An 11,795-nucleotide genomic window follows, 5' to 3' on the forward strand; every position below is an offset into this window, starting at 1 on the left:
ATCAGTGGCAACTGATAAACTCCCTTCATCTTTAAATATATAACTTAGTTTTGGAGAAAAACCTAATTTGAAAAGATACATGCATCCCAGTGTTCACTGCAGCACTATTTAATCCAAGACATGGAAGCAACCTAAGTGTCATCAACAGAAGAATGGATAAAGAAAATATGTTACATATATACTATGGCGTATCACTCTGCCATAAAAAAGAACAGAATAATGCCACTTGCAACAACACGGATAGACCTAGAGACTATCATACCAAGTGATGTAAGTCAGACACAGGCAAACATCCTATGACATTGCTTATACGTGGAATCTAAAAAAAATAATACAAGTGAATATATATATACAGTAGAAATAGACATATACACTGAAAAGAAACTTTGGGTTACCAAGGTTAACTTTCCAGGAGGGGAGGGATAAATTAGGCATTTGGAATGAACATATATACACTACTCTATACAAAATAGATAACCAACAAGATCTACTGTATAGCACAGGGAACCATACTCATTATTTTGTAATAACCTATAAAGAATCTGAAAAAGAATGCATATGTTTTCATATTCTTTTTCAGATTCCATACATATATATATAACACCTAAAATTAATCCAGTATTATATTCTTTTTCAGATTCCATACATATATATACATATATATATAACACCTAAAATTAATCCAATATTATATTCTTTTTCAGATTCCATACATATATATACATATATATATAACACCTAAAATTAATCCAATATTATATTTCAATTATACTTCATTTTTTAAGTTTTTTTTTTTTTTTAATAAATACATAACTTGGCTTCTGGGATACCAGAAATAGGTAAGGGAGCAGAGGGCTGTTGAATTATTTTATATGTATTGGTCACGAAAGGCCTGTTAGAAAAGATAATGTTTGAGTAGAGGGATGTAGGAAGTGGGGCTCCAGGTAGATGACTGGAGTCAAGCATTCAGGCAGAGAACCCTAGATGCGAAGGCCTTCAGTGTACCTGGGGTCTTTAAGGAGAATAGGAAGCACATGAGAATTGAAATAAGTGAGGGAGGAGAAAAAGGGTAAGAGAGGAGGTCAGAGCTTTGGTGGTTAGTGGCAGGGGAGTGTTGTGAACCTGGAAGACAATTTTTAGGACTCCGGCTTTTTTTTACTGTAAGAGCTAATGGACATTTGGAAGATTCTGAGCTTAGGTGTGACATGATAGATCTTGAAAGGGTTATTCTGGCTGCTGTGATGGGGGAAGAGCTGGGAGCAGGCAGGCCAAACAGAGTCAGGTAAGAAATCAGTAGCCTGGACTCAAAGATGGCTGTGGGAACATGGAGAATGTTTGGATTTACAGTGTTTCAGAGATGAATCTGACAGTGTTTGCTTGTGAGTTGGAAATGTAAGAGAAGAGGACTGGCTGAAAACAGAATAGGTGGGAGGGTGGTAAGTTCTCTGAGATTTGAAAGACTGTTTATACAGTCTTACAGAGGGCCTAAACCTAGCTGTACTCCAATACTGCATCTCCTTATCCAGCCTTGACTTTAATATTTATGTGAAAGTATTGTCTTTGTAAACTCTTTTCTTGCACTATTAATAAATTTATTCTTATTAATTCTCTGTTACCAGTCATTTCTAGAAATACATGTTTTAGACCTATGTCAAATAGTCTAGAAATACAGTGATTTTTAAAAAAATTACTTTCCTTAAAGGAGCTGGATCACCCTTTTTTGATGGTCAGTGAGGCCCAGATGTTTTTTCATATGGAAAATGCATGACATGGAGTAACTGCTATTTTTAATACCACTCTGCTTCCAAAATTTAATCTTTTCCACCAGTTTTTACAGGATATGCCTTCCATCTATCTATTAAGTTGAGTATTCATATTGGATTGCCTTATTAAAAAATGGTTTTCAAAATAGAGTTTCAGACCTCACTTTGTCCACACAAAAGTGTGGGCTTCACTATGTTGTCTTTGGGAAGAGCATGGCCTTTGAGTTGGTTGGCCATGGATTCAAACACCAGCTCTAACTCATCCTAGCTCTAATGTGACCTGAAGCAGGTTGCTGAGTCAACCTGAACTCAGCTTCTTCACCTATATGAACAACAGAAGGAACTCATATGGTTGTGGTCAAGCCTGAATGACAATTAAATGAGAACAGCATATAGAGTTCCTGGGAAATTATAGAGATATTAGCTCTCTTTTCCTTTGTCAGTCACCTGTAGATTATTCTTTTCTGCCATTTATGCCAGTACCATTTTGCTGCTGCAGGGACTCTCCCTAAAGGGAGATCACACAGGCCTACTCTGTTAAACTCTAAGGGCCATATGAATTGTTTTGGCCAATGAACTGTGGACAAAGCAACATGTCACTTCTGAGCAGAAGCTTGGTCAGTCACACCCTGTTGTCCTCGAAGTCATGACAACCAAAGGAAGACTGCCCTATTAGCTTGGATCCCAGAGAAAAGATGACATACAGCAGAGCTATCGCTGACCCTCAGTGGAGGGGCAGCATATGAAAAGGCAGAATCTCCATTTTTTGAGTCACTAGCATTGGGGACATTTATTATCACAGTTTAATGTAGCCTACTCTGACAACACATCCCAACAATAAAAGAAACATCTAGAGTGTCTCTCCACCTCAACAACAAAAGAAGCAGCATCTAGTGTATCCAGGTGAAAAAAGAGTAAAGCAATCAAAAAAAAAAAAACCCACAAAACAAAAAATGCCATGCTAAGTATGGCCAAGACTTTTTGTGAGTTGTTAAAATTATTTATAGATGATATTTGCCCTCAAAGAGATCACAGTACATTATTTCAGCATATGTTGTTATAAATTATCTCTCTTCTGTTCACACAAGGGAAGATGTTCTCTGACCTGGAAACATGAAGGAGATGTCAAAAAATGTCCTTCTGCCAAAAGGGTGTGGAATGAAGAGACATTTTTCTTTTCTCATTGTATCCACGTCATATTCTACATATATCCCAAAGCGACGAGCTCACTGTGGTGTCTGTTATTGTAGAAGGACAAAAAGCAATTCCACGAGCTATTTTAGTTTTCCTAATGGAACAACTAGATGCTGCAGATGAAAGAGTTATTAGAAAAATAAGTCTTAGCTTTTCTATAAAAGCATCCAAAATGTACTGCACATCCTGGCCAGTCCATCAGCACTGTGAACAAGTACATTAACAGACAGGATCTCTATTTGGATCTTATATTTCAAGTCTTCTTTCCCCAAGAAAGTCGCCAAAGAAGAAGAGCCAGAAAAAACACCTGGAGTTGAATGAATGTGCTTTGGTCCCATTTTTTATGCATACGTTTGATGCGCTTGTTTCCAGTGACAGACAGAAGCCCTTCGGCTGCTGTTCATTCAGGCCACTCGCCCAACCTCTGTTTTCTTTCTTCCCTTCCCGGGCATTATGGATCCTTGTCTCCACTCTCAAGTTCAGCTTTTGATGATGTGCTTCTTCGCCCCTGACCTCTGCCATTTCTTCTTTTGTTTAAATGTTCAACTGTGACAAAATACACATAATATGAAATTTACCATTTTCACCATTTTTAGGTGTAACGTCAGTAATGCTACATATATTAATATTGCTCTCCAATCCATCTCCAGAACTTTTTCATTGTGCAAAACTGAAATTCTATACCCATTAAATAACAACTCCCAATTTCTCTTCTTCTAGTCCAGGCAATGACCGTGCTTAGCTTCTGTTTCCATGAGTTTGACTACTCTTTACACCACTAAAAAGTCTCTTGATGAAAGTGAAAGAGGAAAGCGAAAAAGCTGGCTTAAAGCTCAACATTCAGAAAACAAAGATCATGGCATCTGGTCCCATCACTTCATGGCAAATAGATGGGGAAACAGTTTGTCAGACTTTATTTTGCGGGCTCCAAAATCACTGCAGATGGTGACTGCAGCCATGAAATTAAAAGACACTTACTCCTTGGAAGGAATGTTATGACCAACCTAGGTAGCATATTCAAAAGCAGAGACATTACTTTGCCAACAAACGTCCGTCTAGTCAAGGCTATGGTTTTTCCAGTGGTCATGTATGGATGTGAGAGTTGGACTGTGAAGAAAGCTGAGCACTGAAGAATTGATGCTTTTGAAGTGTGGTGTTGGAGAAGACTCTTGAGAGTCCCTTGGACTGCAAGGAGATACAACCAGTCCATCCTAAAGGAGATCAGCCCTGGGATTTCTTTGGAAGGAATGATGCTAAAGCTGAAACTCCAGTACTTTGGCCACCTGATGTGAAGAGCTGACTCATTTGCAAAGACTCTGATGCTGGGAGGGATTGGGGGCAGGAGGAAAAGGGGACGACAGAGGATGAGATGGCTGGATGGCATCACCAACTTGATGGATGTGAGTTTGAGTGAATTTCGGGAGTTGGTGATGGACAGAGAGGCATCACCAACTCGATGGACGTGAGTTTGAGTGAACTCCGGGAGCTGGTGATGGACAGGGAGGCCTGGGGTTGCAAAGAGTCAGACACAACTGAGCGACTGAATTGAACTGAACTGATACCACATGGAAACGAAATCACATAGTATTTGTCTTCTCTGGGACTGATCATTTTACTTAGTATAATTATTTTACTTAGCTCAACTGTCCTCAATGGTATAGCATGTGAAAGATTTGCCTTCCTTTTTAAGGCTGAGTAATGTGGGCTACGGTAAATGGAGTTGCAAAGAGTCAGCCACGACTGAAGCAACTTAGCACACATGCACGCACTGTTCCCTTGTGTTCATATATGACACTTCAGTTATCCATTCTTGAGCTGATGGACACGTGGGGTCCTTGCACCTTCTGCCTACTGTAACTAGTGCTGCTGTGCACGTGCATGTGCCACCCCTTCTTAATGCTGACCTTGAGAACCTCAGCACAAGACAAAATGCTTCTGCTCTTCCATCCTTGGGTACACTGGGCAGGGATCAAAGACTGGAGCTGGTGGTGGAGCAAGGTGATGAGGCACTTGCCATTGGCACAAAGTTAAAAGGGCCTCCAAAAACTCAGCAATCAAGGCCTACAGTATTCCAATGCAGGCCAAAAAACCCATGATAGACAAAACACCAAAATTCTAAGTGAAGAAAATAACACAGAGAGCCATATTACCACCAAAAGAAAAAGAAAAAATATAATATTGATCCTGCCTTTATTTGAAATTTGCCACTCAGTCCATCACAGAAGTTTTGCATTTTTTAAAAAAATACCATTGAAATATTACCTGGATTACTGAGTTTTGTGGTACCTCCTTAAATGGTGGGATGTCTACCTATGACAAGGGCCTCCGTTTCCTCACCCTAGTCCCAGCCGCATCAACCAGATTAGAGTTATGTGTTTATGGTCCCCACTGGCTTTGGAAAATCAGATCAAACCAAGCAATAGCTTCTTTATTATTATCTTTCTAAACCTGAGAAACAGGCCAACTACCATAACTTATCAATCTTACCCATAATCCTGCCAAATATATCATTCTCTGAAACACCCCTTCTCGTGAAAATAAATTTTTCATGGCCAAATTATTTTTGTAAGTGATCAGTTAAACACACCTAAACAGATTATTACTTGAGAATGTCTAGGAATACATGCTGAATGTAACACTATATACTTCTTTGCCAATATATATCATGAGCCTTTTGAGTGGGTAATGCTCGCATTATATTAGTATTTGAGCAAGAAAGCACATTTTCAAGCACAAATCCAACCTGGACACCCAGGGAAATGCCTAGACAATCTTGGGGGAGAGATCTCAACCAACTGGAAGAAAATGCACACAGATTGTGAAAAGGTAAATTGATAATAAGCATGCTGACACAATCTTAAAAATGGTGTCACAACAGAAAGATGAAAATAGCTCACTTGCTACTCTAGGGGAAGGAAGTTTACATTGTATGATTTAACATCCCCCTGTTGTTAGATAACACACAACTGCATGTAGGGTGCAGTAGGAGAAATGTGAGTTATTATTCATGCTTTTTCAGCTGACAGACTTTTCATTGACTGAAAAGTACCATTTTGCTAATTTCATTTTAACTTTCATAAAATCATCATTTTGAGTTGAAAGACAGGGTCAAAGCTGGCTTTACAAGAAGGTGGGGAAATGAACTGAAATTGATTAATCTGAAGGTATGGAATTAGGCTTCTCTCTCAGCATAATAATAGTAAAATCCATTTCACTGGGTGAGGCAATGCAGAAGAGTTTCTTTATTAGATATTGGCAGATCAGCAGTCTTAAAGACATCCCATTACAAACAGTAGACAAAGCTTATTGGTTGCTCTCCATATGCCAGCTCCTGTGCTAAGTACTGAACGCGGATTACATTTTTAATACATATGACAGTCCCAAGAGGTAGATACTATACTTACCCTCATTTTACTGAAGATGGAAATTAGGTTCAAAGAGGTTAAGTCACTTACCTGACATAGTACAGGATGGAGCTTGGAGCAGAAGCGAGGCAGTCTGACTCAAATCACCTCACAACCTCTAGAGGCTAGAACCTCAAAACCTTTGTCTTCTAAGTATCAGCAGGCATTAAGTTGGCCTCTAGCTGGGAATACAAACAATTCTGGCTAGGAACAACATAAATAATGCTATCTTGAAGGAATTAAAGAGCAACAAAGGGAACTGGCAGCAAGACTGTCAGCAGTCATACAAGAGCTTCACATTTTCCACGAGTACAATTGTCAAAGAGAAAGCAAGAACAAGCACCCCATGCCACAGAGAAGCTGTCACAGTAAGGGTGTGACTTCCCAGGAAAATAGAAGATTAAATCTATCTGTATCACATCATAGCCACAAACTTCCAGAGAAAGAAACTTAGAGGTAAATCATTCTCAAAACCTGACCACTGGCAAAGACATTCACTCTCCTCCCAAAACCTATGTCTCCATCCCTGATGCAGCCAAATAAATAAATAAAATTTTAAAAATTTTAAAAAGGAAAATAGTAGCTATTATGTTTATATTACATGTTATATATTATTTATTATGAATCATTATCAGAATATCCTCTGAAGTTACACATATCAAAAGCCATGGTAGATCTGAGAAGCTGAGAGAACTCAAGACTATTTTAAATTGTGAACTGTGTTCTTACATGTATTTCTTCACATTTTAAGTGCATGAATTCTCTTTACCAAAAATATTTCAAAAGCAAATTTCATACTTGCTCTGAGAGTCTCTCACAGAATGTTTTGGATACATACCTCAGCTTAACCATGACTTCTAATTCTGCAAATGGTACAATGTTCCAACACACAATATATATTTTGTTATGCCTCTGCTATAATTAATCAGGCAAAAAATGAGTATTATATTTCCTAATGACAACTTTGTGCCCGCAAAGCAAAACCCTGCCACAATGTTAATACATCTATATGGTCGCTTGCATCAAAATGCATGATCCTTAATTCTAATTTCAAGCTTTAATTGCTATAGGCCACACTAATAAAGGATTTTCAAATGAAAAAATACACTTTCTGTAGGCTTTTTCTTTAAGAAATGCTACGTAGTATAATGATATATGACACCCAGAGAACAACAGGATAAAAAACACCAAGCATTACAAATGTGTTTGGAGAGAGAAAGATTAAGTTGCTACCAATTTTAATTTACTGGAACATAAGAAAATGCACCTAACAATAACAGACTTTAAGAATAAGGCAAAAGTTTTTGTAATAAGAAATGCGTGAAATGGAATACAGACTCTTCCTTCAAGCAGACACCAGGAGATACTGGAGTGTTTACTGAGCATCTCCTCTGTGCCTTGTTCTGCACCAGAAACTCCAGGGATAAAGACTATGAAAGAGGCAAGCTTCCTTTCCTAAGAACTTGAACTTCACATTGGGAAATTCACCCATCTTTGGGATTTTGGTAAGTTCCCACTATTCTGTCTTCAGAACTCAAAGCAGAAGCAACAAGATTAAAAACCTTAAAATAAATGGTAGGTGATCATCACAAAGGGATAAATGATTCTTGGGCAACAAAAAGGTCTGGCTGTAGCAGAACTGCTTATATTAATGTGTTTAAAGACAAGTGTGGCTATCAAAAGACAGAGGAGCAGAAAATGACAGACAGATTTACCATGTGTCTCAGCAAGACCTGGAAGGTGAAACAGAGGCCAGACCTGCCCCCATGAACCTCCCTGACCTTGGACAGGACTGACTGTATTGCAGGGAAGGTGCACAGACTGTGAGTCTGAGGCACTGACAGCTTTGATCTTCTTGTGCTCTCCTTCTCCGTGTGTGTGTGTGTGTGTGTGTGTGTGTGCATGCTCAGCTGTGTCAAACTCTTTGGGACCCCATGGATGGTAACTCATCAGGCTCCTTGAAATTTTCCAGGCAAGTATACTGGCTTGGGTTGCCATTCCCTCCTCCAGGGGATCTTTCCTACCCAGGGATTGAACCCATTTCCTGTACTAGCAGGCGGATTTTTTACCTCTGAGTCAGCTGCTGCTACTGCTAAGTCACTTCAGTCGTGTCTGACTCTGTGCGACCCTATAGACGGCAGCCCACCAGGCTCCCCCATCCCTGGGATTCTCCAGGCAAGAACACTGGAGTGGGTTGCCATTTCCTTCTCCAATGCATGAAAGTGAAAAGTGAAAGTGAAGTCGCTCAGTCACGTCCAACTTAACGACCCCATGGACTGCAGCCTACCAGGCTCCTCCGTCCATGGGATTTTCCAGGCAAGAGTACTGGAGTGGGGTGCCATTGCCTTCTCCACTGAGTCAGCTAGGAAGTGACAATTATAACATCTTTTCATGGAATTCCCCCCTCCCTGAACACGCACACACACACACTCTTCTTAGACTTCTCATTCTTATCATCTTCAATAACATGTTTAGTTTCTTATGAAGAATGGCTATGAATTGGCTTTCCCATAAGAAGACAGTGGGTTTCCCTGATTGCTCAGTTGGTAAAGAATCCTCCTGCAATGCAGGAGACCCCAGTTCAACCCCTGGGTTGGGAAGATCCCCTGGAAAAGGGAAAGGCTACCCACTCCAGTATTCTGGCCTGGAGAATTCCATGGACTAAACAGATCACAGTCGGACATGACTGAGCAACTTTCACTTTCACTATAAGAAGATAGTAAACACATGTTGAGTATTTACTATTTCCATACAGTTTACATTTGCTTTTTGTTTAATCCCCTAAACAGCCCTAACAGCTTGACGTCAGTATTCCACTGTTATCTGTAATCCAAATGTTTCCTCCACCTTTAGTTCATAAGCTACATGGAAAGTCATCTTTCTCTGTAGTGGGAACTTGCCAGGCTCTTCTACCAATGTCAACTCAGATCCTCAATCCTTTTCAATATCCCACTTCCCAAAACAACTCAGCGTCATAAAATCATTATCAAACATGACTTGGTAGGGGTGACAGGTTTTGAAAGATGTCTGGAGAATATATGACATGTAAAGAGAACATCATTCATGAAAAAAAGGCTTGAGAACTTCTTCAGTTCAGTTGCTCAGTCCTGTCCGACTCTTTCTGACCCCATGGACTGCAGCATGCCAGGCTTCCCTGTCCATCACCAACTCCTGGAGCTTGCTCAAACTCATGTCCGTTGAGTCACATTCCATATATTATTCCACTAAGGCTGGCGTATGTGTCTGAACCAGCTCAACCAAATTGAGCTTCTAAGGTCCTTGGGAGAAGAGACTATTAAAATTGCTTAGAATTATATTTTCAGATATCTGTTTAATTTTCCTATTCTTGAGGCACTATTACCCCCAAATCTTCTCACCATCTTTGACTTTCCAATTCCTATTCAAGTTCTTCTACCTGCCCTACCTAAGTACCTTCTGATTCCTCCTTAGGAGAAGATATGGATATGCCACACATGTAAATTGACCTTTCTCATACAATTATGAGCCAGTGCTTCCTTTGAAGGATGCAGTGGCCACAGACTTAAGTAGATTCATCACAGCAGGAATCAAACAAACCTGTCTTTGATCACGGCAATGTGCACAACCAGCAATATGCACTCAGACACTCAAGAAATTAGAACATTTGGGGAACAGAGTATCACCTTTTCCCAAAATAAATCTGAGTGAAGTATAGGATTATCCTGTTGTTCCTCTCTACTGATTGATTTCTTCTTCTCACCTCTTCTTTCCTCCCTTTCCTTCTCCCCACCCTCTCTGTAAAGATGAGAGGTAACTAATTTCGCGGTGAGTACATGGGCTGGAGCACTAGTATCTGGCTAAGCAGGAGCAGACTGTTCCACCCTGCCAGGGCTTCAGTTCCTCACGACCGCAAAACAGTTGAGCACTTGACCACTCGGGCCTGCTGTGCAGGTATAAGGACATGGTGCACACAGTGCTGGAAGTATCCAGTGAAGCAGTATGTGCCTTTTACACAGTAGCTACCCTGCACACAGCACCTGTTCTATGACAATTAATACTGATCATAACAGTAGTGGTAGCCGTAGTAGCAGAAAATAAAACTCTGTCTGAGGCATATGGGACTCCATATGGAGATTCTGTACAATTTCTATTAAAACTGGTATTTAGATGAGATCATGGGGTTCCTGTAACATCCTCTCCTTCCCACAGCAGAAGCCCCCTGTGCAATAATGACAGCACCTGTCAGAGAGACGTACAGTCTGAGTTCCTGCATCTGATGTGGACTGAAGCTCTCTGTTCTGAGCATGAGATCCACGACAGAGACTCTTTGGGCCACACATCTTTCCTTAGACGGAGCAGCACTCTCTCTCCCTCCCCGAGGTTTCTGTCCATTAGTCCCAGTTTTGCACCCCCGGGGGCCAACCAAGATGAATCCAATCACTCTTGTTCCTGACAGCGCTTTAGATACCTGAACAAAGTGATCGTGTTCCCCCAGAGAACAATCTTCTCCAAACAATCCGTGCTCACATCATCTCTCCATGCAGTCTGCATCCCGGCTCTTCAGGGTCCTGACCGGTGTGACGCCCAATCTGACACAGTCTGCGGCGGAACACAGAGAGCAGAGAGCCGCCTGTGGTCTGTGCCGCGTGCACCAATACAGTAAACGAACCGGCGAGCTCTGCATGTGGAATCGCATCGAGTGTGTGATTAAGTAAGACCTCCAGACCTGCGACATATGTGTGTCTATGCTGGCAAGCATATATGTGTATGTGCATTTATATGTATATATATATATAATTTACATATATATTTTTGTACCTATTTCTTGCTCTCTCCCCCTCTCCTGCTAAGAATAATCCTAGTTAAACAGTTTTAGTCTCACATGCATATTATGACATTTAAATGAGTTTCCACATAAACTGCTTCCATGGGTCAGGTGACTATAGGTGAATGACACCTATCCTTATTATATCTTCACATGTATAGATACAGACTACTTGCCAAAGTCTGTGACAGGTTCCAGGGATATGCATGTACCTGGGAATATGTATCCTTAAACTACATATAAAATATGGCCTCTGCCCTTAAAGAAATAAGAGCCTGGGAGAAAGTATTTTTAATGATGGGTCAGTTACTGAATACTGTCCCCAACTTACAGGTTTTTGACTTTACAATGGTGCAAAAGTAATAGACATTCAGTAGAAACTGTACCCGGAATTCTTGACTTGTGACATTTTCTAGGGCTAGTGATACATGGCCTGGTAGTCCCCTGTGACACTGGGCGGGGCAGCAAGTCTCAGCTCGCAGTCAGCCACCTGAAAGTGCCCTAAATTATCAATACACAACCACCATTCTGTGCTTCAGTCTCAGCACAGCATTCAGTGAATTAGGGACATTCAACACTTTATCATAAAATAAGCTTTGTGTTAAATTGATTTTACCCAGCCATAGTCTA

The sequence above is a fragment of the Oryx dammah genome, unplaced genomic scaffold (genome assembly GCF_014754425.2).
Source record: "Oryx dammah isolate SB20612 unplaced genomic scaffold, SCBI_Odam_1.1 HiC_scaffold_13, whole genome shotgun sequence".
In the NCBI taxonomy this organism is placed as follows: Eukaryota; Metazoa; Chordata; class Mammalia; order Artiodactyla; family Bovidae; genus Oryx; species Oryx dammah.